This window comes from Leptonychotes weddellii, chromosome 1, assembly GCF_054177405.1.
Source record: "Leptonychotes weddellii isolate Sample4059 chromosome 1, ASM5417740v2, whole genome shotgun sequence".
NCBI classification, from domain to species: Eukaryota; Metazoa; Chordata; class Mammalia; order Carnivora; family Phocidae; genus Leptonychotes; species Leptonychotes weddellii.
The window spans coordinates 116,083,315-116,110,598 of NC_138369.1; the positions used below are offsets into that span (position 1 = coordinate 116,083,315).

At 38.6% G+C, this 27,284-nt stretch overlaps 1 protein-coding gene across 1 annotated transcript in view; it reads left to right on the forward strand.

The window, feature by feature from the left end:
* Nucleotides 1-27,284, forward strand: part of LOC115940224 (uncharacterized) — a 695,973-nt gene that overhangs the window by 126,600 nt on the left and 542,089 nt on the right. The window contains exon 4 of the mRNA XM_081830171.1: nt 9,145-9,214. The gene's annotated coding sequence lies outside the window, so the exon portion shown is untranslated. The remainder of the gene's footprint in view (nt 1-9,144; nt 9,215-27,284) is intronic.

Sequence of the window (27,284 nt, forward strand, 5' to 3'; positions counted from 1 at the left end):
CTGTCTCACATTTAGGTCTTGCAACCATTTTGAGTCTATTTTTGTGTGTGGTGTAAAAAAAATGGTCCAGTTTCATTTTTCTGCATGTGGCTGTCCAAGTTTCCCAACACCATTTGTTGAAGAGACTGTTTTCCATTGGACATTCTTTCCTGCTTTATCGAAGATTAGTTGACCATAGAGTTGAGGGTCCATTTCTGGGCTCTCTATTCTGTTCCATTGATCTCTGTGTCTGTTTTTGTACCATACTGACATTATTATGAGATTATTTTATTAATTATTTTTTGGTAGGTTATTCTGTCATATTAAAAATCCCAATAAATTGCCTAGCTACAATAATTACTGTTCATGAATGCCTACAATGTCACAGATCTGTGGTAAGTATTATTATATTTAATTCTTATACCAATACAGAATTACAAGGCACTTACTATGTTCTAGAGAATGTGTTAAGTACTTCATGCAACGTTATCTCACTTATCTTACCACTTAGAAAATTAAATATATAACATACCCTTTTTTCAGAGGAGAAAGTTGAGCCTCTGTGAGGTTAGATAAGTTGTTCAAGGTGACACAGTCATAAGGGACAAAGTAGGGATTCAAAATTGAAGTCAGTTTAGCTGGAGCCCACAGCCTTTTCTTGGACCCTGGACCACCTCCCGAAGGTGTGACTCTTGTCCCTGTTACTCCTTGCCTCAACACCAGAAACTATTGATCTTCTCCTGAACAATAGTGGACTTAATTCATTAATGCTGTTATTCATTCATTCATTCATTCAATAAACATTGATTGTATTAGGATTTGGATTTTCAAAAATGGAAAAGTTATAGCTCCCACCCTGGAGGAACTCATGGTCTGATGGAGAAACAGACATGCAAAAATTTACTTTTATAAAATTCAATCCGTTTTATAAAGAGGTATGCACATATGGCAAAACTCTGAGGCTCTTCTGACAAAACCTCTGAACTTAATGAAGACATTTTTTGTTTGTTTTTTATTTGTAGTAAGAAATGCGTTGTAGACCATGATCAGTATGCATCTATACACATAAAACTGAAAAAAAATTTCATGAAAAATACTTATGTCTAGTATGGATACTGTGTTCTAACCTTGCTTATTCTTTTTTATTCTCTTGAAGTAAAACTTCTGGTCTTGACAGGTGGTAAGAAGATGTGACATTTAGTCTAACTCTTAAGAGATGAGTCAGATATTGCCAGATAAAGTAGGAAAGGGTATTCTGGGCAAAGAATGACTTGTACAGAGGTCCTGAGGCAGGAAAAGTGGTGTGGAGGGGAGGGGGCTCAAGTTGAAATTGGGAAGATAGATGAGCACCAGTTTGTGAAGGTTGTGAAGAGCCTATGGGTGAAGATATAATAATAGTACTTTGTTCTTTAGACCAGTGCTTCTCAAACTTGAATGAATATATGAATCACCTGAAGATCTTGTTAAGATGCAGATCTGATTCATTAGACTTGGAGTAAGGTCCCAGTTTCTGCATTTCTAACAAGGTTCCAGGTGATGCATTTTGGTTAGTAAGGCTCTACAGCATTAGATAGCATTGAAAGGTTCAATTAGAACAGTGACATGGGTAGATTTTTCCTTTAAAAACATCATTGTAATGGCCAGGTGGAGGATGAATTTTGAGGATTAGGAAGGAAGCTCAGTTTGGAGGTTACTATAGTTGCTTAAGTCATTGCTGCTTCAGATCCTAATTAGAGTAATAGGAGTTTGATTGAAAAGAAGAGGAGAAACCATAGGGAAATTTGTAAGATGTAATTCCAAGGTTTTGCTGATTACTTAGAGGTTGAGACAGAAAAAACAACAAGGATGGCCATTTGTTGCTTGAGAAACTAAGAGTTGCTTTTTACCAATCTAGAAAGGGGGGGCACCTGGGTGGCTCAGTCAGTTGAGAGTCAGGCCCTTGATTTCAGCTCAGGTCATGATCTCAGGGTCGTGAGTTGGAGTCCCACATCAGTCTCTGTACTCAGTGGGTCGTCTGGTTGAGATTCTCTCTCTTTCCCTCTGCCCTTCCACCTGCTTGCGCACGCTCTCTCTCTCTTTCTTTCTCTAAAGTAAATCGTTAAAAAAATGTAGAATGGGAAGAATGCATGTTTGGGCTCTCTCTATTTCTTTCTCTCTCTATTCCTACCTCTCTCTCTCTCCCCTTGTCCCCCCTTCTCACTTGCTCCCTCATTCCCTGCAGAGTTGTGGAAGACAATGGGTTAGGTTTTAGCATATTGAACTTGAACTTGAGCTGGCTTTAGGACTGGTGCTGGAGGGTGGATTTGGGAGTCATTAGCATATAGATCATAGGTGATCCCGAAGAGGGAGAGATGGCCAGGGATGTGTAGTATGAAGAAGATCAAGTCAAAGTGCTTTTTTTTTTTTTTTTTCCTTAAGCAGACTCCCTGCCGAGCAGGGAGCCCGATGCGGCACTCGATCCAGGGACTCCAGGATCATGACCTGAGCTGAAGGCAGTCGCCCAACCAACTGAGCCACCCAGGCGCCCCAAGTCAAAGTGCTTTTTGGGGATGAAGGAGAGTCCCTCACTGAAGTTGGTGGAGTCAGAAACACGGAATTGGAGGGATTAGAGAATCAGGGAAGTGGTTGGAGTCCAAGAAGCCACAGAGGGAGAGTTTCAAGGAAGATGAGTGAGCAAGTTGATAGAGTTAATCAAGGGAATTACCACTCTTCCTGAATGAGGCCATAGAGAAGACAAGAGGATCAATTAAAGAACACTGAGAAACTATTATATTTTCAGGACCATATATGACCTCAGGAAAGGTCTGGAAGGTCTGGATATAACATATCAAGGGAAAAAAATGGACCCATATTGATTGACCGTAAGGCACAAGGAAAAGGGAGGATTCAAATATATTGCCAGTATAATGGGTCTGGGCACTTAGGGTCACACATGAACAGAATCAGAGAAGTTAGGAAAGGGAGCTGTTTTTTGGTGGGATGGGGCAAATAGATATTTTGGATATATTTAGAAATGTTCTGTAGCTTACCTGAAGTATGGCATTAATTTGGGTGGAAAGTCAGGGTTAGAAATGTAAATTTTAAATACCATCCACAGACAAGTGGTATAAGAACGGGGTTCCCTGTAATGCTGAAAAGTGAAGAGCATGTGTTTTAGACCTGGAGTCAATTTATCTTGTCTCATTTAGAGAAGCCAAATTATATATTACATATTATTTTACTCATATCATATCATATGCCTTGGTGCATGAGATACTGTTGGTTGTATTGATGGCAGGGAAGAGCTTGTGAAGAAGACAATGATGAAACTCCCAGGCAGAAGGTTATCCCAGAGAATTGGTGGCCAGTTCACTGATAAAGAGCACATAACCAACTCTGCCACTCAATCTAAATCATCATTCTTAATCTGTCTGCATACCAGTCTGGCTCCCTTCCAAGGCCTGTTGACACATGCAGTGCCATTCTGCAGATTAATAAGATGTTCCTTCTGGGTGGATGAGTTACAAAATAGCACCCTTCCTCCCAGCTATTGAAGTCCAGCCCTAGGACATACCACTTGGTCAGCATAAATCGTTGCTGGATTTCACCCCCATTTTACCCCCATGGTCTCTGGGTGAACTGTACAGATTGCACAACTAACAGCACATAGCAGCCCTTCTCTCTCTCTCTCTGTCTCTCTCTCTCACTCTCTCTGTCTCCCTTCCTCTTCTCCTACCTTTCCCTCTCTGTCCTCTCCTTGCCATTGGATGATAATAAGATGAAAGAGTTGGCATTCAGGAAGCAATATTTTCATATTCTTTTTTATTTTATTTATTGTATTTTTTCATATTCTTTTAAAAAATTGTGGTAAAATATACATAACATAAAATTCACCATTTTTTTAAAGTGTACAGTTCAGTGGCCCTAAGTACATTCACTTCGTTGTACAACTATGACCACCATCCATCTCCAGAACTCCTTCTTTTTTTTTTTTTTTTTAAAGATTTTATTTATTTATTTGACAGAGAGAGACATAGCGAGAGAGGGAACACAAGCAGGGGGAGTGGGAGAGGGAGAAGCAGGCTCCCCACTGAGCAGGGAGCCCGACGTGGGACTCGATCCCAGGACCCTGGGATCATGACCTGAGCCGAAGGCAGTCGCTTAACCGACTGAGCCACCCAGGCGCCCTCCAGAACTCCTTCTTATCTTGAGAAACTGAAACTCTGTATCCATTAAGCAATAATTCCAAATTTTCCTTTTCCCCTAGCCTCCGGCAACCACCATTCTACTCTCTTGTCTATTTGAGTTTGACTACTCTAAGTACCTCATACAAGTGGAATTATACAGTATTTGTCCTTTTGCATCTATCTGGCTTATTTCACTTAGCATAATATCTTCAATATTCATCCATGTTGTAGCATGTATTAGAATTTCCTTTTTAAGACTGGGTAATATTCCATTGAATATACAATAATATTCCATTGAAAATACCACATTTTGTTTATCCATTCATCTCTCTATGGACACTTGAGTTGTTTCTACCTTTTAGCTATTGTGAATAATGCTGCATGTACAAATATCTGTTTGAGTCCCTACTTTCAATTCTTTTGGATATATATCCAGAAGTGGAATTGTTGGATCATATGGCATTTTCATATTCTTAAATGTTGTTTCTTATTAACTGAAGTCTCTTCAAAAGTCTAGCACTTAGCTTTGACACTTTTTCTTGCAATAAAGGCATAATACACATGTAAGTCATGTATTGAGTAATTCAGTTCTGCTTTCTTCACCTTCAACTATGCTCTGTCACATTCCTGATTCTTAATAATAATTTGGGAGATTTTGGTAACTTTCCAGTCACTGTTAGTTACTAAAGACTAGCACAGCCCAATTACTAGGCTCACGCATTTCCCTGTCCTTACCCTCCCACCCCCATCCTTCCCCTACCCCCTAGTTCAGGCTTGACAAAAGGCCCAGCAGGGTTTGGGGGCAGGGTTCTGCTCTTCCATACACCTCCCTTTCTGTCTTCAGGTTCTAGCTCCCCATAGGTAGGAAGAGGGAAAGCAACTGCCTACCTCTTGGCCTTTACTCCCTTTTCTAGACATTCCATAGAGAGTCCTTTCCTTGGTTGCACCCTATAGTCTATATTTAGCTGCCACTGCAATTGATTAGGTCACTACTCTGGCCCTGTTGTTGAAACTTCTTATGTTTATGATTCCTTGGCTTTGTCTTTTGCCCCTAACTGAATCAAAGCTGTTTGTGTTACATACATCCTATATATGTTGGCATTGTATATATCTCCCCAGGTTCATCCCTGAGTCATTTGGCTGGATTTTCCTGTTGTCAGATACCTTTGCTAACCCAGATATTGACAACTTCTTCGGGTGGGAATTTTGTGGATCTATTATGCTTGGATTTTACTTTTTTGCATTTTAGGGATTAAGTTTAGTTCCTAGTTATTGAAGCACATCTCATCTCCAGATCTTAGGGCTAAGAACTAAGAACTAGATTCTGACTTTCCCCATAGCCTGGCCTACCTCTATTAGATAAACACTGCATGGTCTTTGGGGCTCCCCCTAGTTCTACTTCTTCATAAACTAACTTTTATAAAAATAAGAATTTTGGGGAGGTGCCTGGTTGGCTCAGTTAAGCGTCTGCCTTCGGCTCAGGTCATGATCCTGGGGTCCTGGGATTGAGCCCCATATTGGGCTCCCTGCTCAGTGGGGAGTCTGCTTCTCTCTCTCCCTCTGCTCCTTCCCCTCCCCCTGCTCCTGCTCTCTCTCTCTCAAATAAATAAATAAAATCTTTTTAAAAAGGATTTTTTAAAAAAAATTAAAATTGTTCATTCAAAATTTAAAAATCAAAAAATATAAAAAGAAATAATATCACTTGAAATTACATTATTCAGGAATAAATACTATTGCCACATAATGCACATAAATATGATATAGATATAGATATAGATATAGTTGAGGTCACATAATACAGAGATTTTTGAATACTGAGTTTTTCACTAAGTATGAATATTTTTCCATGTCACTAAGAAACAAGATCTCGAATGGGCATATTGCATTCTATTGTATTTATTTATCACAATTGAGCTGATAATTTTCCAGATTTTGAGCATTTATAGTAATAATAACAATATCTAATACTTACTCAGTACTTACTGTGTTAGTCACTTTTTAAGTGTTTTATATATGTTAACTCGTTTAAGTCTCATAACACACTTTAAAGATTCCCATTTTACAGGTAATAAAACTGACACAGAGAGGTTAATTACCAAAGTTATAAGGTTGTAATTGGAAGTTGATCAAGTTGTAATTGGAACTCAGCTAGTCTGGCTCTAGAATTTGTAATCCTGACCACTATCCTGTTACTGTCTGACTCACTGTATAGGTATCTTTGTGGAAAACAAAATCTTTATCTGCATTTTTGATGGTTTCTACTCGGAAGATTCCTAGAGGTGGAATAACTAGGTCAAGAGTTATGAAGGCTTTCAAACTTTTGAAGAATGCTGGCCAGTTACCCTCCGGAAAACTTATACCCATCCACATTTACATCAATAGTAGAAAGAGCTTTCCTGCACACTGGCTTCAATCAATGTTGTTTAACTCCTCCTTAATAACTTTGTGATCTCTCCAAATAGTTCAAATAGTTGAGGGATCCAGGGTTCTAAAAAAACAAAGGACATTTACACAAATGCAGATTCTTTTGTATATATGCCTCAGATTACACTATATCCTGTTTTATTGAACTACATATAAATGACCTTCCTTATGTCATCACTACTATATGTGTGAGTGTGTACTGAGACTGCTTGTGACCAAGATTTGGGGGGTCATTACACCTGTCAAGAGTGCCCTTTCGAATATAGTCTTATTTTGACAGCTGCTGTCATGGGTGATATTTATGGTATTTTCTCAAGCTTTTAGGCAGTTGGAAGTCCTTTTACATTGATAATCTTATACTACTCTTTGGGTTTAAAAAATATGCAGCACAGTAAAAATATATCCTGCTCACATGTATTTTTTAAAAGATTTTATTTATTTACTTGAGAGAGAGAGAGAAACCACAAGCCAGGGGAAGGGGCAAAGGAAGAAGGAGAAGTGGACTCCCTGCTGTGCAGGGAGCCCAACTCGGGGCTCAATCCCAGGACCATGGGATCATGACCTGAGCTGAAGGCAGACACTTAATGGACGGAGCCAGGCAGGTGCCCAGATCACATGTATTTTTACTCTGCATTAGCTTTATGTAGTATGCAGAGTCTTACAGAGTATCTGCATCTCCAGGTAACAGTAACCTTTGGTAACCTGGGTTTTATCTCTGGAACATAAATTCTCTATTACCATCCTGAATTCAAGGAATACTGAGACTAGAGGGCAGAAATGCCAGTTATTTTTTTTTAAGAAAGGTTGAAGAAAATTCCATGGAAATGTAACAGGGAAGACAATTTTAGGAATTTCTACAGTGATTTGGACAACTTCAATTTGGAATCTAAAGTAGTCCTTGTGATTGGATAAAAATTAATCACCTGTCCTGCACTAGTTCTTTGGATTAGTATTTTATCTTCACTCTCTTCCGAGAGAGTCTTCATGGAGTCACACATTTCATTCTGCTTCGTTAAGATTCTGTGTCTTTTAGTCTCAGGTACAGCTTAGTCTTTGAAAAGCTTTAGATTCCAAGTCAGTGCACGAGAGGCAGGTGAGAGGCTGGAAACCTGAAGCAAATAACAAACACACAGTCTACTGTGTAATATCTGGAAGCCTGTGTTGCTTGTGATTCTTTTTAGTTCTTATTTTTAAGTGTGACTCTTGGTAGAAGCTTTGTCTTGGACACAATGCTGTTGTTAAGAGAGAGTGAAATGACTGGAGCTGTGCTGAGGAAAAAAAGTGCGCTGAAGGATTTAGAGCCGACCACTATAACCCAAATGCTGCAATTATCTGCAGCTGAAAACAAGTAGCTTTTAATGTGTCCATTTGGCCAAGAAGAGAGAGGAGAATTATAGACTATTGCTCTTTCCTTTTCCTGCTCTCAGACTCTGTCTTCTTCTTTATATAGTTTATCATCCATAATTTCAGGATGTATTTTGCTTCTTTAAGCTGTTTTATCTGTAGGCTTATGAGGTCACTCATGTGTGAATTCCTTTGTTAGTCATCTCACCTTTTGCCTTGATGATAGAAAATTGATCAGGCCTAAAGTACAAGTTCAATAGACAACCCCCTTGGTCCTTTGTCTAGGAGAATAGCTACCATTGAAGGCCATGAGCAGGTTGCTATTAATATGACAGCCTGCTCTATCTCCCACTGTAATTTATAATGAAATACCTAATCTCCATTATTTTGATCCAAGCAGGCGATCCCATGAAAAAGTCTTTTCATCCAGTTCCCAATGGCTGTTACATGAGAAATGGCAAACCAATAATTTTTGTCAAGTTTTTTAAGCCAACAGAAATGCTTTTCCACTGCTACAGTTTCAAAAGGCACAGATAAAGCTCATTCACTGAGATGAATGAAAAAGCCATCTGGGGTTTTTCTTTTTGACTTCCTTTCCTTTTCTCCATCCTTGTAATCAAATTTGAGCAAAATCAAATGGGGCTTTCTATGAAAGTACCTTTTGTTGATCTGAACGAGCTGGTAATTTACAAAATACCCTTCCTTTGTGAGGAAGGCTAAAGAAAAAAAGAATCAGTAGCTTTTAAAGCTGGGCCTTAGTGGGACTCTAAATGCAATGAAAGCAGTCTGTGTTGAGAGATTGAAATGCATTTCAAAGCCAGGCCTGACTCAGGGTACAAGGAAGAACAGACCTATGTGCATTTTGTAGGAAGAAAAATGTGAATGGAAAAGGGAGAAAGGGAGAGAAACAGGGGGAAAATCTGGATAATACATTAAAGTAACAGTAATTTTGGAGATGCATTCGTCTTACTGAAATTGTGTACGTAACCAGTGATACCGAAGTTGGATATTTGCTCAATCAGGATGCTCAACAATTTGAGCCTTTACTTTAAAGTTTGGAGCTGCATGGGTTTGTGGAGAAAGTCGGCTTGGGATGTGTGTGATGTTTTTCTCCAACTTTTCCTTTTTCTTCTTTGCTTTGGGATCTTGTGGGAAGTACCTCAAGAAAACCTGAAGATGTTAATATTTCAGACAACTAATACTTGCTGTTTTCCCTCTTTTTGCCTGCTAGACTTCCTCGTGGCAGTAATTCTTCTCCACCCCTTTGAATTCAGAAAGATGGCATAGAAATCTCAGAAACAGTAAGTAATGTGTGATATTTTCTTCAGTTACTTTTGATAGTCAGTTGTAATAAAGCTGAATTTGGTTATTGGAGGAGTTTGGAATCATCATGCATGCCTAGACGGAAAATAGGTTTTGTGGAGCATTTGCATTTTTAGAGAGCAATTACTTTTGGTTTGGTATAATTGTTTATCACAATATTACTATCGTAATACTGAATGTGTTTTTCATTACTGCTCTATCCTGTATGTTCTGATAGCTAAGTATTGTGTGGCACATAATGTATGCATTCTTAGCACAACAGTTTAAGAAACAATGTAAAAATTGTAGGGAACTATCTTTGGAGATGTTTTCTTGTTTCATGCACCACACAGTCTTCCTCATACATTTATAGTTTTGATTCCTAGTAGTCATATTTTCTGAGGACTTTTCTATTTGTGCTTGAAATAAAATTCTTCTATAAATTATATGAGTTTATTTTTTCAAAGTAAATACCCAGAGAAAGGCAAGAGTTGTTTTGATATTACAAACCAATCAAACAATTTTTAAGGTGGCTTAAGCTACATGTCTTATAATTCAGTCAAGCATTATAACTAAAATAAAAATGCTTCATTTAGAGGTATTTTTCTCCCTTTAGGAAAGTGAAAAGTCTGTTTTCATCTTTCCCCAAATAAGACACATATGTGTTATCTGAAGACATAATTCCTTGAATTAGAGTACGTGTCACAAGTATTTTTTTTAACGTAGATGCCGCATTGGCATTTCTGAGTAACTGTGGTGCATGCTTTAAATATGTAAATGCCTTAGTCAGAATGAAGCGATATGGGGCCGCATCAGTTCTAATGTCTCCGTGATGGCTTGAACAGAATATGCATTAGCATGGGCATTGCCAAAGCAAGTGCGACCTGAGAATTCCACATAGGCAACCAAGAGACCTTTGTTTCTGGAGCCAAGAAACAAAACAAGATTAAAGGAAACCAAGACCTATGTTGTTTAACCCTTCAGGTGACCATCAGCCTTTCTTAGAGCTGCAGAAATGGGGAATGGAATCCAGATAGTTTTACAACTCTCTATGAGGGCCAAACCCGTTTCCCTTCTAGCTGTTCCTCATAACAAATCTAAATTCCTGGAAGTCTGTGTTTAAGATGAGGTCTGTTTTCTCTGCCTTTGCAGCTTTAGGTCTCTTTTCCAACTTCCTACAATATTTATCTGTGCCTGTGGTTTTGAGCCATTTGCTGCCTCCTAATGCCTAACTTTAAAATAGCATATGTGGCAAACTGCCAAGACGGTGGCAGTGGGGTATTGGTTTATATTGGTATTGAAGTTCCAAGGTTGTTGTTACCCATAATTTACAACAGTTGCTATACAACAGATGATTAAAACCTGAGGGGTGGGTGGGAGGGACAAGAGTAAAACTAATTGGTGCCCTTCTTGATGGATCTAAGTGTGGTTTCTTCCTGTGAAAACAAGTTGGATTGTTGTGTTGTCTGCGTGGACATGATGTTCTAGATAATCTGTACGGTGCCATTGTAATCATTGCCTACAATCTTAGATTGATAGAGAAGCACAATATAAAGATCTTTTGTTTGAGAGATGTAATTAATTATACCAGTTATGCAGATTTTTTCTCATAATATTGATTTCGTTCCCTTTTATGTAAATTAAGCTTGTTAAATTAAAATTATTGGGTTTTTTTAGCTCTTAAAAGAAAAAGTTTATTATTTAGGAATGTCATTGTTTTTTGCTAATCCATATTAGTACCTGGGCAGTAATACTTTGTCTTTTGCTTACTAGTTTCATGTCTAGTCAATCTTATAAGCATTTTGCCAAATTTCTCCTTGTGTTATCATTAAGTACTTTTGGTAAAAGCTAGAGATATTCTGTCTTGATATAGTTGTAAAAACTATGTGTAAAGACATGTTAAGGAATAGATAATCAGGCCTGAAAATCAGCTAAGATTCCTGCATGCTCAGTTTATTGAGGATTAACTGTTTCAAAGCTTTTGCTAGTGGAGAATGAATGTTTCCTTTTCCCCTCAATGTAAGTATAAGCATTATCCTGTAAGCACCTGGCATTTTTGGGTACTGGAGAGCTAGGTATTTCCTACCTAACCACTGGGGCAAGGGGACCCTTCCCAAATCTTTTGTTTGTAGGCTTTGTATTCCTAGATATAGGAATCTGATAATATTGCACACTTTGCTCTTTGCTAAGCCAAAACAAAAACAAACAAACAAACAAAAAACCACTCCTAGAAAGTTTAGAAATCCAAATCTTTGTGGTGTCTTCAAAAGTTATCAGAGGAAAGGAAAAACGAACACACTTGTTAAGTGTCTGAAGCATCTGATATTGATTTTAAAGTTTTGCTTTCCTTTATGTAAAATTAAAAGTTCCTTGGGCTTTGTGTTAGGAACTAGGTGCTACCTTTTTATTACACTAGTGGTATTGAGGTTTCAGTGCTTTCATGGATGAGCAATAGAATCCAAAGGTAGAGATGAGGCTCATGCAGCCCCAGTCCTTCTAGGGTAGGATAGGAGCCCTGCCCCCTGCATAAGCTCTGCCAGTAGAAGCTATTATCTGCAGATTGTTCTTTTTATAATCTTCAGCAGGATCAAGTAAATCTGCCCATGCTTTGATGTGCTGACAAGCTATAGATTGCTTGACTAATCAGTGTGTGTTAAGAGGTCACATTTTCTAGTGTTCAGGATGCAGGAAAGTGGTTGGCTTGGTTTTAATTCCAGTTTTGTGTTGATGAAAGCTCTGTGCTGATCACTGACATCTTTGGGCCTTGCTTCCCTCAGGTGTAGAATGGGAACATTATCTGTCCCTTGTTTGTTTGTTTTTTCTTGCCTCCTATGGATGGGCAGACATTTTGCCATGAATATGATGGTTGGGTCTGGTCAGCTAAGATGGTAATGACATAATGACAAAGAAGATAAGACCAGGTTTCCACAGACATGCTCCCCTGCTAATCCCAGATTGGAATCACCTTTTTATGACAAAAGGGACAAGGTACAGGGCAGGTTTTGATCAATGCCAAGGTCATTCCAATTATTGGTCAGACAACTCCATGAAACCATAAACATGGCAGCAGCATCTGAAGTGGAAGAAAATTCACAGACTCCCATCATGCCCTAAAATTCAGTATGGGGAAACTGGGAACATAAGAGGCAGAAAAACTCTGTCACATACACACAAACCACTTTTTACAAGGGTTTTGATGTAGGTTGTAATGTAATATGATAGATATAAATAATAACTAAACAATTAGGAATAGAGAAAATATAAATTAGTTTAAGACTTTGAAAAAAAAATAACACACATATGAAGGCCATGCATTTCAAAGGTTTTTTGTTTTTGTTTTGTGGGTTTTTTTGAGTCATAGACTTGGCCAGAGTTTTTAGCAGCTACAACAAAAATAGCAAAAAAAAAAAATCATCAAAAGGGTAACTTCCATATAGTGGATATCTTATACATATTAGCCATAATTCTCACAACCACCCCGAAGTCTGTTATCATTACCTTCATTTTACAGTGGTGAAAACGCAGAATCAGAGAGATTCAGTGACTGGCCTCTAGTTATACAGGAAGCATGTGGCTATGTAGATTAAATCTGGGCATCATATCCTGGGCCTTCCTTGAGTAACATAGATGTCAGCTGTCCCTCAGTCTCTTATATATACAAAACATCTTTCTGTTTTTGTCCAAGGGCAACCCACAGCCACAGACCTCAGCTTTCATTGAGGTTCTCTAATAGAGTACCCTTTACAAAGAGTGAGTGAGCAGCAAATCTTACTAAGTAAAATTTTACAGTATTTTTTACTGAAAGAGAGATGAGGTGGGGTGGGTTCGGAGTTTACTTTGCATATCCCACATCAAACCACTTGAACATCCCTATTGAACATTCTCCTCTGTGAAATACCTTCTTAGTTTGCCAACACTGGAGATTTCTCTCTTTGACCCTTCTTCCCTCATGCTCCATCCAGCTTCCCTACATGTTTTCTTCTATTCTTGGGACCCCCCCCTTTCTCTATCCTTAAATTATTTATACCTCTATTTTGCAGAAGCAATATGGTTTTCCCCTAGCTCCTAAAACTAAACTTGCATATCTCAGCCTAATGTTGTGCTTAACACATCCCCAAAAGCCTTCCTGACAACTTAATAGTAGTGAGGATTATGTAGCAATTGAAAAAATCCCCCTATACATTTTCTGTTAGGGAAAGACATTTCATTATGCTTTTGGTTGTAGCTACCCCTGCTGATGAGTCCAGGGTGCCATAGCAAAACTTATAAATGCTCCTTTCTGTGGGGCTTTAAATAGAAAAGATGGAGGTAAAGGTGAAATTAAGAATGAGAAAAGCAATAAAGGAGAGAGAAACAATTTACCTCGTAATATAATGTTAAAAGTGAATTTGAGTCTCCTTTTTTTCAGTTTTGTCCCGTAAATTCCTTTTTACATGGAATAGGAAACTGTATTCTTAACTTACGTATTAGACAAACAATGCCAAGTTTACTTAAAGGATAATAGAATCCTAATGCCTAGAAAGAGGCCACAGACACTGAAAAATGGAAAACAAGTCCTTAGCTTTAACATCACAAGGGTTTAGACTTGTGATACATTGAATGATTAGGTAGTAGGGCTTTTATCAGTTCAGCTTCTGTGTACTCCTTTTAGAAAATTTGAAGAGAAGCACACGAATCAACTATAATGGTTCAACATATATAATTTGTTTGGACTTTGGGGCATGGAGTGAAAATTGAGAAACATTTTACAAAACTGTTGGAACCCCAGGCTCAGAAAGTTTTTGGTGAGTCATTTACCTGCACACTGGTATATTTCCTGCGTAGGATTTTGGTTAAGTTATTCAGGTCTTTGCTTCTGCTTTTTGGCTTAAACAGTTGATGTTACAAGGTTCTTGGAGCCTTGAACTTGATTGTCAGCCAGTGTAGCTCTTTTAGGAAAGGGTGTCCAATCTGTCAGCCATTCAGAATTGTCTATATTGTCATAGCTCTAATGAGTGTGTCCTTAAAGAGTGAGTTGAAGGCTAAAAATAAATACCTTTTAATATTCACAGACTCCTTGTAGAGTGCTCTGAAAATGAAGATGGTAATATTTTTCTTCCCCTGAGACATTTATAAGAACAGATTTAATAATGTGTGATTTCTTTTGTTGGAAGGGCGAACTCTCTTAAATATGTGCTAGATCATTGGGGGTGAATAGACAGGGTTATAGTAACAAAAATATGCTATGAAAAAATACCCCATAGCTGTTTTCAAGGGTTTTTTTTTTTTTAAAGAAACTGAAGGAAGAGCAAAGTACTTCATTCAGCAGAGTAGTTTAGCATCCTAACAGTTCAAAGGTAGGATCTGTCAGGATACAGGAAAATGAAGATGTGAGCACAAGGAAAGTTAAGACTTCCCCTCCAGCTTCTGCTGGGGAAGCCAGATCTGGAATTAAGTCCCTCTAAGCACATAGCAGACCTCTTGTTTTCAACCTTGCTTGGATGACTTCCCCAGAGCAACTTGGAAAATTTTTTATTTTTTGGACTACTTGGACTACTAGGCATGGCCAAGAAGATGGTCACTTGTATTTCCTCATAAAAATTCCAAAATGGACAAGTTACTTTTCTGGCCTCCAGAAAAAAATAAATTTCAGCTGCTTATAGGGATAACACACTCTGTGATCAATACAGTGAAAATGAGGAAAGAAAATGGAAGGAATTGGGATTAGAAGTGTGAAAGGAGGGGGGCACCTGGGTGGCACAGTTGGTTAAGTGACTGACTCTTGGTTTCGGCTTGAGTCGTGATCTCAGGGTTGTGAGATTGAGTCCCGTGTTGGGCTTGCACTCAGTGTGGAGTATGCTTGAGATTCTCTCTCCTCCCTCTGCCCCTCCCTCTTGTGCTCACTTGCACTCTTTCTCTCTCTCTCTAAAATAAATAAACCATAAAAAAAAAAAAGAAGTGTGAAGGGAGAGTAGAGGAGAGAAGATGAGGGAGAGGAAGGGGGAAATTCCAGGTATAAACTAAGTTTTAAAATAATTTACTTGTGTTTTAATGCTTTTCTATAATTTGCTCAAAGTGTTTATTGCTTTAGTGCCCACTATGCTTAGGGATCAAAAACATTTAAACACTTTATAACCTAAAGTCACACAATTTTAGAGCTGTACTCTGTCTTAGAGAGCTCCTATCTCTGGGATTTTCAGGTTGGAGGATGAGCAGTAGAAGAAGGGTGACTCCCCAAAGGGCTTGTCAGGATCTCCAGGTTGCTGTATATTGTTTAAAAAAGCCTATCAAACATACTTAATATTATAATTTTATATTTGAAAATTAAGCAAATACTACTGTTTTAATAATTTAAACATCAGAAACCGATGCTCCCTAGAACCATTTTTGTCTGATGTCTGATGGAAACATGCGGAGGGTTGGTCATTTTCATCATCCAAAAAGCCTCTGGGTGAAGGGTGGGCAGCTATGTCAGAATGTATTTGATAGTGGGGGAGCATAAGATTTTACATATTTATTAAATAGAGGGCATAGGATAAAATAGAGTAAGAAACACTGATCTAAACCAAGAAGAGCAAGTTGGGAGGTATTCGTTATTCAACAAATATTTGTTGGGTACTCTGCTGGGTTTGACACTCAGCTGAAGATGTCTAGTACAGAACTGGATGTGTAAATAAGGAGCTCAGGTGAATTCTGGGCTCAAGACAAGAACTTGGGATCATCTTTCAACAGGAATGTGAAGTAAGTTAAAGACTAAAAAGGGCACACTCTTATTTCACAACAAAGAGATTGTGATTAATTTTGCAAGACTGTTTTGGGTGGAGGGATGACAGGAAGCTAGATTGCCATGGGCTAAGAAGAGAATGGGAGGTATGAGAGAAGAGACTGCATCTGTGACAATCCTTTCAAGGGAGTTTCACTGGGAAAGGGAAGGATGGGCTAGGGTTGAAGATGGAGAAGAACTTGGGAATTAAGGGACAGTATTTTTTAGATGGGAAATAATTGAATGCAAAGTATTTTAATACATATGACACAGTTAAGTATTAATTCACTGGGTGTTTGTTGAAAATGCATTAAGAAGTGGAATATGAGATAAAGAATACATAGCTCTTGCTCTCAGGGAGTTTGCAAAGTAGGTCACTCAAAAGGCCAATCACTATTGATAACAATAGGCTAGAAATCTTATGGCTCATCAAAGTAGTATGTACAATGCTATATGGATTAGAATAATGAAGATCAAAAGTTATTAATACATATAGGATCAGGACTTATGAAGAATCAGGCATGGGGCACCTGGGTGGCTCAGTCATTAAGCGTCTGCCTTCGGCTCAGGTCATGATCCCTGGGTCCTGGGATCGAGCCCCGCATCGGGCTCCCTGCTCCGCGGGAAGCCTGCTTCTCCCTCTCCCACTCCCCCTGCTTGTGTTCCCTCTCTCGCTGTGTCTCTCTCTGTCAAATAAATAAAATCTTTAAAAAAAAAAAAAAAGAATCAGGCATTATGGAGAAAGCAGACCTTAAAGGATAAAAAATTGCAGTAGAAGGAGTTTGGGAACCAAAGCACAAGGAACTTGAAAGGCCATGTTGGGTGTTGGGTTATTATTATACAATAGTCTTAGAAAACCATGCAGGGAACATTGGATTTTTATTTTAGTGGCTTTGAATTCCAAATTCATAGGTTCGGTTGAATTTTGTGAGCAATTGAATGGTTTTTGACATGATCCAGAGATCTACATTAGGAAAATGTACTTGGCAACTATACCTGGAAATGTTTGGAGCAGACTGAAAGGGAGGAAGCCGGTTAGGAAACTTATAATAGCCCCAGTGAGAGGGAACCAGAGGCTCAATCAGAGTGGTGACAGTAGGAATAGAATTAACAGAAAGAGAATTCACTCATTAATTTAATAGATATTTACTTTGTGCTTATTATGTATTAGCAGACATAGGCCCCTAATCTCAAGGAGCTCCTAGCCAAGTGTGTGATGTAAATAAGTTGTATAATAGAGGGAAATACCAATGATAAGAGGTCACATAGGTGGCATGTGTATGAAGGAAACTATAAATCAAGGGAATAAACTTTTAAGAAAGAGAGAATGATAGTTGCAAATATTACCAAAGGAATAGCGTTAAAGGAGACCTGAAATGAGTCTGTTGGGTTTTGCAACATAAAGGATATCAGTGATGTTAGCAGGACCAATTTTACTGCAGCAGTGAGGGAAATACTAGAACTGTAAGGATCAAAGATGGATTGGGAAGTGAGGACTTGAGGATAAGGAGACAGGAGAAACATTTTTAGAGATAAACATGAGGCAGCTGCTGGGGTCAAGGTACTGGAGAGTAAGAAAGAAACGATGATTCTATGAGTTTAACTCTCAATGATGGCATCATTTAGCAAAGTAGAGAATTCAGGAGAAAGACTTAATTTTAAGGGAGCTTTGGTTTTGCCCTTGATTGAGTTTGAAATATGAATAGACATTTCGCCCATGGTTAGGAAAAAGGATAAAAAATTTAAAGAAAAAGTTTAAAGAATGTTAGGGCTAGACACAGCTAATTTAGATTTGCATAGTACTGCTGGTTGAAGCCAAGGTCCTAGAAAGTAAACTGAAGAGGGAAGAGAAGAGTAGAGAGGACAAGAGAGAGGGATGGGGAAGAGGGTAGAGGCCAATGAAGATGACCAAAAAGAAGTGCTCAGAAAAGCAAAGGAAACCACCAGAGTGAGTTGTTATGGCAGCCAAGGAGAGTTTTGTTTTGTGTCTGTTTAATCTTTGTGATTAGAATAGTATTTGCTGTAAAACAGAATAAGTACCAACACAAAACCATCTATTTTTGGCAGCTAATAATTGGTAATCTTGGGAACCATTTGTTCCTAAATGGGAATAGCTGTTTTCATAGATTGAACCAAACAAAAGAAACCAAGTTGTGAGCAATTGAGGCATGAGTGGGATTTTTTTATTGTTTCAGGAAAGGAGATAAAACACCTTAATATGAGATTGTGGCAGGGCTGAGAGGAGAATGGAACATGTTTCTGTGTATGACTGTATGTGGACAGGAGTAAAGTCATCAGAGATGAGAACTGAGAGTGAAAGGTGGTAATTGATGAAACATGTTTGGGTAGACAGTATGGCTTAGCTTCTATCTGGGTATTTCTCTTTTTTTAAGATTTTATTAATTTGAGAGAGAGAGAGAGAGCACGAGCAGGGGGAGGGGCAGAGGGAGAAGAAGACTCCCTGCTGAGCAGGGAGCCTGATGTGGGGCTCGATCCCAGGACCCTGAGATCATGACCTGAGCCAAAGGCGGACGCTTAATTAACTGAGCCACCCAGGAACCCTTATCTGGGTATTTCTCTCAAAATTTAATGAGATAATGAATATAAGGTATCTGACACACAGTATGCTTTCGATAAATGTGACCTTTTAGTGTTTTGGTGTCAGATGGAATGAAGAAAGCATTTATTGAGTGCCTGCTCTATGCCAAGTACATGTTGTTTCACTTCACCTTGACAGCGGTCCTCTGAGCTAGGCTTGTCAGCTAGATTTATATATGGTAAGACCTAGAGGTTGAGGCCTTGCCTGGGATCACAAGCCAGTAAGTGCAGAGCTGGGACTTGAACAAACGTCTGCCAGACACTGAAGATACCGCTAGGCCTTACAGGTTTTGTTTGTTTGTTCGTTTTTTGAGTAGTTTTGGTTTCACATAGGAGTAAAGGAAGTGAAATAAGTAACTTATAAATAGGCTCTGTGTTCTTAATAAGTTGAGAAGTGAGGTATCTGCTGAGAGTGAGGAGGTTCAGGCAGAGAAGGGATTGAGGAAAGGGAAGAAGACTTGGAACACTAACTGTAGGGTGTCATTAAGACATGAAGAAAAGAAGTAAAGTTTAGGCAGCATGGAGTTTCAGTGAATCTTATTAAGGATACCTCAAACTGATGTCTCTGATACTGCAACAGGATCTTTTAATTCAGGGATAAGCAAACTTTTTCTGTAAAATGCCAGATTATAAATATTTTAGACTTTGTGGGTCGTGTGGTCTCTGTTGCAGCTACTCAGATTAGCTGTTGTATCATGAAAGCAACCATAGGTAAGATGTAAACAAATGAATATGGTTGTGTTCCAATAAAACTGTATTCATGTTAGGCAGTGAAAATATTCTGTATGATATTAAATTATGGATACATGTCATTATACATTTGTCCAAACCCATATAATATACAAAATCAAGAGTGAATCCTAATGTAAACTATGGACTTTGGGTGATAATGACATGTCAGTGTAGATTCATCTGTTGTAACAAATGTATTCTGCAGGGGGTGTTGAAAATGGGGGAAGCTATGCATATGTGTGGGCAAGGAATATATGGGAGTTTTTGTACCTTCCTCTCGATTTTGCTGTGAACCTGAAGCTGCTCTAAAAAATAAAGTCCCTTAAAAAATTTTTATTAGTGGACACTGAAATTTGAATATTCTCATATTATGAAATATTTTTTTGACATTTTTTCAATCATTTAAAAATAAACCATTATTAGCTCAAGGGTAGTACAAAAACAGTCAGTGAGCCAGATTGGACTTACTGGCAGTAAGTTTGCTCACTCTTGCTTTATTAGGTGCTTGTTAGAATACAGATTCCTGGGTTTTATACTAGACTGACTCAGTCAGAATAATTGGAGTGGGCCCTAGGAGTCTGCATTTTAAAATAGCTCCCAGGTGTTTTTTATACCTGGGGATGGGGTCATGATCTCAGGGTCCTGGGATCGAGCCCCACATCAGGCTCCCTGCTCATGGGGAATGGTTGTACATGGTTTTCTGAAAAATGTAGTCTCCAGGTGTCAAGTCACTGAGTTCAGTGCTCAACAGCCCAGAATTAGGAGACAAGGAGGGCTTACCGTAATCTGGGTGGGGCTTGGCATGGAAGGAATGGCAGACAATGCAGGAGGGGAGGATTTTAAGGCTGTGGTTAGTGCTTCACTGAATGACCATTCAGGGGGCCCAGGCTTGGCAGGAAGGCAAAGATAGACAGGAGGAGGCTGATGGACTCAAAAACTCAGGAGGATTGGAGGGATTCATGCTCATGAGAGTAGGAAAAAGACTTGGAAAGTCAGGACTCAGAAGCAGATCAGATGTTTGTGGTTAGAACAGACTTTTAGAACAGATGTGAACCATGTTGGAGTATGAGGCAGGGCTACATCAGGAACCAACCAGGGTTGTAGAGGTCCATGTCATTGAAGATGAGAGATCAAGGACTTGTGAGACTAGGGGCCTAAGGAGAGTTAAGTCAACAATTGGACAACACAACTAGGTTGGGTGTCTAGGATGAAAACACAGATGGTCGAAAGAGCGAGAGAACAGGCTTGTCAGCATGGGCTGGTCTAGCTAAGGGGACCTGGAAAAGGATGCATAATATTTAGACAGGTAGAGAACAAGGGGAGAAGGAGAAGAGAAGAGATGGTCATCTACTAGTCATCTACTCTGTGCCTCTTTAGTGGGCCTTTATGCGTGTAAACTCATTTAACCTTAGCAGCAAACTGCTGAGATGAGAATTATTCCCATTTCAAAGATGAAGAATTTGAAGTTCATAGAGGTTAAAAGTTTAAATTCATGGAGAGAATAGAATGATGAAATGATCTCTATAACTGGGAAGCCCATTATTTTTTTCGGTTTTATTATGTGTGTCAACTGCAATAGGTTTGTGGGCAGTAGCTTCCTAAAGCACTGTGTTGGGAAAGATTCTGAAGTAGAGACTAAGGTCTGAAAGAGAGAGTTATGATTAATTAGTAAATTTGCCATGGGCACAGGAGGGGAGAGCTATAGCTTCCAATCCTGTATTTGCCATTACTTATGCAGGTTAACTGCCTGCTCCAAAGGGAAAGAAGGTGAATGAGGAGAGAAAAGAAGTTGAGAAGCAGCATGGTATGTTTAATTGACTATGGCAAGACCAGCCTGGTTGGATGGAGGACTCAGCTAGAGCCTTGGAAGGAATCAGGCTGGTGAATAGGATGATACATCCCAGGTTTTCAATTTAACTTGATCCTGGGAACAGAAGGTGTTTTGGTTTTGTTCTGTTTTCTTTTTAAACAAGAGAACCATGTGGATAATGAAAATAATGGTTTAGGAGGTTTAGACAGGTGGATGAGATAAGAGGAGAAAAGGAATTAACAGAAAGGCTGTTATCCAGGTGTGAAATGTTGCAAGCCTAAATCAGGGGAGTTAAAATAGTGTATGAATAGCAGGAATGGAAAAAGATATTTTAAAAGAATTATTAGAATTTGGTAACTACTTAGATATAGAGAAGGAAGAGTCAAGGATGACTAGGATAAGATCTTGTTATAAGTGGTTCACTGAAGCCGGTCCTTCCTGAGAAGAGCTTCCAGAAAGAGTCCCATAATCAAATATATTTGTAAGCAGTATATACTCTATCTCTATTTTGGAGACTCCCCAAACACATTAGCGTATGAAAGGTTCTGAGAAGTCCTACAGAAAAGAAACCGTTTTAATTGTATTTAACCCAACTTACCTCCCATTTAACTGAACACGTATCTCTTTCTTACACAACAGTATGGGAATATAGCACATCCTCTGGAAAATGCTGGAGAGAATTGTGATGTCCTGGTCAAAAAATAAGGAAACTTTCTTGAAGAGAACATAATGAGTTTTGTTTGGGGCTGTATTGAATTTGAGAGCAGCTATCTTAGAGTGGAGACATTCTAGAGCTTGGTGAGAGAGTTAGGGCTAGAGGTGTGGACTGGAGACTAATAAGCATAGAGGGGAGTGTTGCAGTTGAGATGGTCTAATAGAAGTTCTTTCCTGGAGCAGAGGGGGTATAAATGTCAAGTCTCTAAGCTAGGAACTGGGAGATGGTAGAGGAGGCAGCTAAAGGGGACACAGGATTTATGGCCAGACAAGTATAAGGAGAACATGGATAGGGCAGTGACACAAAAAGTAAGGGAGGAAATAATTTCAGAGGGAGTCTATGGTGTCAAATGTTGTAGAATATGAGGAAAGGCCACTGCATTCTGCAAGAAGGAGGTTACTGGTTACCCAGCAGTCAGTTCATGTTGGTGCTGAGTATTCATTCCACAAAGGGTACTGAACATCTTCTCCAAGAAAATAATGTGGTTCTTGCCCTTCAGGAGCTCCAACAGTTTCCTGGGGAGACAGTTGTCACACATAAGTGACGAATGTGCTAGCAGAGGTGTCAAGTGCTACTGAAGCATGGGAGAGGGAGAGGCTATTCCTGCTTATCAAAAGCAATAAATGCTTCATGAACAGTGGTGGTTTTTGGTGAAATTGTGAAGTTGGGGATATGCATCTGGGTGATCCCTGAGTCCAAAGTGTCTGGCCTCTCTTTGTTGGTACCTCTTCTTCACTTGCTTGAGCTTGCCTAGTGTCCTCTTGTTCTTAGGTAAGGATCTAAATTATTCATCTGCTTGAAACCATCAGTGATGGGACATTTGATATGCTGCTTCTTTCTAGGTATTGTTACATTTTAAAAGTGAACAAAGCCAGAAATAAAATGTCTACACTTCTGAGAACATGTTTTATGTTCACAAAATTGTTTGAAGTGTAAAGTAAAAGTGCTTAAATGACATTTTAGCATACTAATAGTATGTGAGAAAGTGGTTAAAATATTATGTATACTATATGTACATAACATATATCGTATGTATATATATGTATACTAATATATGTATATGTAATATATTTTGCAAATATGCATTAAATTATACCCACCAGATGATTGGATAGGTGGTCCAATATGTTCAATATTTAATTGTTTTTAATACACTCAAGGCCTGACATATGGAAATGCAATAATTAATGGGATTTTATAGTTAATTATTATAAAAGTATGGTGAGAACAGAGAAAGAAATGAAATGAATAGCCTAAATTTAACATAAAGGAGACCTATTTTATGCTATCAATAATATTAGTATTAAACTTTGGAGGCACCTGGGTGGCTTAGTCAGTTAAAGTGTCTGACTCCTGATTTTGGCTCAGGTCATGATCTCAGGGTTGCGAGATTGAGCCCCATGTTGGGCTGTGCTCAGCATGGAGTCTGCTTAAGGTTCTCTTCCTTTGTCACACTCCACCACCCCCAGCCCCATTGCATGCACACCTGTGTGCTCTCTCTCTCAATAAATAAATGAATAAACAAATAAATAAATAAACTTTGAAAAGTGAAGTGTATTCCAAGAAACAAGCCATATATGTTTCTACAAAAGACTCTAATATATTATGTTGGCTTCAGAAAAGATTAACAGTTTCATGGAGTGAGAATAAGACCTGCAGGTAGGTGAGATTCTCATGCCTCAAAAATGTGAGTAACAGAGTAATTGTCATTTTATGAGTAACTACTATGTGCCAAGCAATTATTAAACTATGCTTTGTACATTATCTCATTTACAACAACTTTGGTGGTAAATATTATTATCCCAAATTTATAGATGATGAAACTGAGGCTCAGGGAGGACAGGAAAGTTGCCCAGCATCATGGAGCTGGGATTTGAATTCCGTCTCTACAAAGACTATGTTCTTTTTACCTCTCCACCTGTGAAATTCTAGTACTGTGATGACTTGTCTTTTAGGTTGGTGTCAACATTCTCTCAAAATGACAAAAGGAAGTGGTTGACTGTCAGAAGTTTCTGATAAAACTAGACTGGGCTGTATGGGTGTTAGGGAAGAGCTTCAAGACATTCCTTCATCACTTTGCCCTCAGGTGTCCCAATTGTGGGACATTTTGAAATTCCTTGAAGGTAGTCTTAAATTTGAAACAGGTATAAAGCCAGAAAGGTTAGTAGATGCTTAAGGCAGTGGGGAAGAAAATTGCCTGTCAACTTTGCTCATGCTGGAGGTATATGGTGGGTGAAACACAAGATGAAATTGCACATCATCGGGCGCCTGGGTGGCTCAGTTGGTTAAGCGACTGCCTTCGGCTGAGGTCATGATCCTGGAGTCCCAGGATCGAGTCCCGCATCGGGCTCCCTGCTCAGCGGGGAGTCTGCTTCTCCCTCTGACCCTCCTCCCTCTCATGCTCTCTGTCTCTCATTCTCTCTCTCTCAAATAAATAAATAAAATCTTAAAAAAAAAAAGAAATTACACATCATCATGGGAAGTAGTACACAGGAATATTGGCCAACTGTGTCCTATGTCTCAGGCTATTTTATTTTTTAATTAAAAAAAATTTTTTATTTAAATCCCAGTTAGTTAACATACGTGTAATATTAGTTTAGGTGACAATATAGTGATGAACACTTCCATACAACACCCGGTGCTCATCACAGGTGCACTCCTTAATCTCCATCCCACCACTCCCCTCCCCTCTGGTAACCATTAGTTTGTTCTCTATAGGTAAGAGTCTGTTTCTTGGTTTGCTTCTCTCTCTCTTTTTAAATTTTTATTTATTTTTATTTTTTTAATCAGGATATTTTAACTTATAGGAAAGAAAAGTCTCATAAGGTCATGGTTAAATCCCCTCTTGTTTTGAAATGATTTTACCCTGGGCAGATTGAACTCAATGCTGTGTTTCAGGGCAATTTAATCCTCACTTTTCTCGGCTCAGAAGGTACCCTCCCATTCCCTTGATCCCTTACCTCTGTTCCCCACATAAAGAGTTTCACTTTTCTTGCCTGAATGCCCTTGTTCTTTTGTCTTCATGTTTGCTTTACCCACTCCTATCTTTGGACTGTTATTATTGCATCCTCCTGTTACAGTTTTGCTTTGCGCTATGTGAGGGGGATAACATCTTCTGGGCAAACATCTTCAAAAAAAGTTTGCTCTTTGCTCTTGGAACTTTTGTTGTAATCTTGTACAAGGGCACATCCCTATTCAAGTATGTGTGTGTTTGTGTGTGTGTTTGTGTAACTTACCCCAAGGGCTTTTACTGCTTGTTCCAACTCTCTCTTGAAACTTTATAGTTTTTCTTCTTACTTTTTTTTCAGGTGTTCATTTAAGACATTATTTTCCAAGTTCTCCCAGAATGGTCTCTCTTTATCCTTCTTATCTCTGTTTTTCTTTATTCTTTCATGCTGTCATCTTTTTCTGTCTTATTTCTTTCCTATCTTTCCTCTTGTTTGTGTCTGCATATCCGCCCCCCCCCCCTTTTATTCTCTTCTAGAACTCTGGGCTGAATAAAGTTCTCCTTATAGGATTCTTTATCCTTAACTTTCCTCCAAAACTCTCCTTTTTCTTTTAACGTTAATTTTTTTTACTCTTATTAAATCTCCCCTCCCCAAAAATCCATTAACTTTTTTTCATTCTTCAACTAAAAACCTTTCCTTCAATCTATTCCAAACCCATCAGATGTTTGAATCACTTCCTCACCTCCGACTTTCTTCTTGACCTTCTCCCAACTGCTTTTTCGCCATCTTCTACACTGAAATTGTACTTACCAAAGAAGTTCTAATGACTTCCTCCTGGAAAAATTGGATGTTCTTTCATCTGTGATCCTCATCTTTCCTGCAATAATTCTATACATAGGCTGATAGATGATCTATCAGTGATAGAAAATGAAAAAAAAATGAAATTCTTTTGAAGCAAGGTGGGCCTTTTCTTCTTTTTCTTCTTTTTTTGAACTAACACAATATCTTCTATAGTGTGCATCATTTTGTTTCTTTTGCATGATAACGTGCTGTTTGCATTTCTAATAGTTGTTTTTTTTTTTTAAAGATTTTATTTATTTGACGGAGAGAGACACAGTGAGAGAGGGAACACAAGCAGGGGGAGCGGGAGAGGGAAAAGCAGGCTTCCCGCTGAGCAGGGAGCCCAATGCAGGGTGCGATCCCAGAACCCTGGGATCATGACCTGAGCCGAAGGCAGATGCTTCACGACTGAGCCACCCAGGCACCCCTGTAATAGCTGTTTTTAAATAGACATTTCAGTTGGTTTTGAGTGGTCACTAAATGGCTTTGTGAATTTGGGCAGGGTCCTCTTCCCTGAAGGACAGATTTCTGAGTCAGTATTATACCCACATGCACATACTAAATTTGCATAAATCTAATTTGCAAGTTATTACCACAATCAGAAAATTTAAGTAAATGTCTTATTGGAAATAATTTCCTGAGTCATCTTGGTTTTTTACAAACACATTTGAAACCTCCCCAAACTCAAATTCTGGTGAAAATTAGAATTTTAAATATTTCTGAATTAAACTTGAAATAATATAAATGCCCTTCCACAAATCTAATTAATAATGAAAATTATATTAGCCTTTATGGCTCTATAAATGTATTTTTTACTTTTGTGATTCTTTTGGTTCTTGGCAAATTTTGTTATCATTATGAACAACAAGGGTAAAAAAAGTTCCATTGATAAAGGAAAACATGGTTTAGAAAGCATAAAGATTATGGCTGTGTAACAAAGGCCTTAGAATTCCAAGTTCAGGCTGCCACTGTCTATTTTTGCCTGCTAAGTGCAAAGGGGTATAGCCTTAGACTTCTCTGATTCCTTCATGCAGGTTTATGTCACTCTTATTAACATTATTTAAATATAGCTTTCTTAATTCCTGAGAAGGGTGCTGAAAATAGTGTTTTGACTAGTAAAATGTAGAATACAAAGAATCCACAGACAAAGGCGAGATATGCACTGACTGATGTATGTCATTTTAATAACATAATTACTTGATAAGCACTTACATGATTTAGTTACTGATCTTCAATCTTTCAGAGCAGAGGAATGAATTGCTGATGTATTGTACTCAGGTACTGTCAAAAATTTTGGAGCAATGCTGTATTGTGTGGTATTTTAGGAGGCATATTCCTGAGTTGTATCATTTTTAAAAAAATTTTTTCATTTTTTAGAAGATTTTATTTATTTATTTGACAGAGAGAGAAACAGCAAGGGAAGGAACACAAGCAGGGGGAGTGGGAGAGGGAGAGGGAGAAGCAGACTTTCCGCCAAGCAGGGAGCTGGATGTGGGGCTCAATCCCAGGATGTTGGGATCATGACGCAGACGCTTAACGACTGAGCCACCCAGGCGCCCCCCTTAGTTGTATCATTAAATAGCTCATCGTGTAAAGTAGGGCAGTTTAGTGAAAATATTTCATAGTAAAACCAGATTGTTTCCCGAATTGGTGCTCTCCTTGTATTTCTCCAGGTTGGATACAT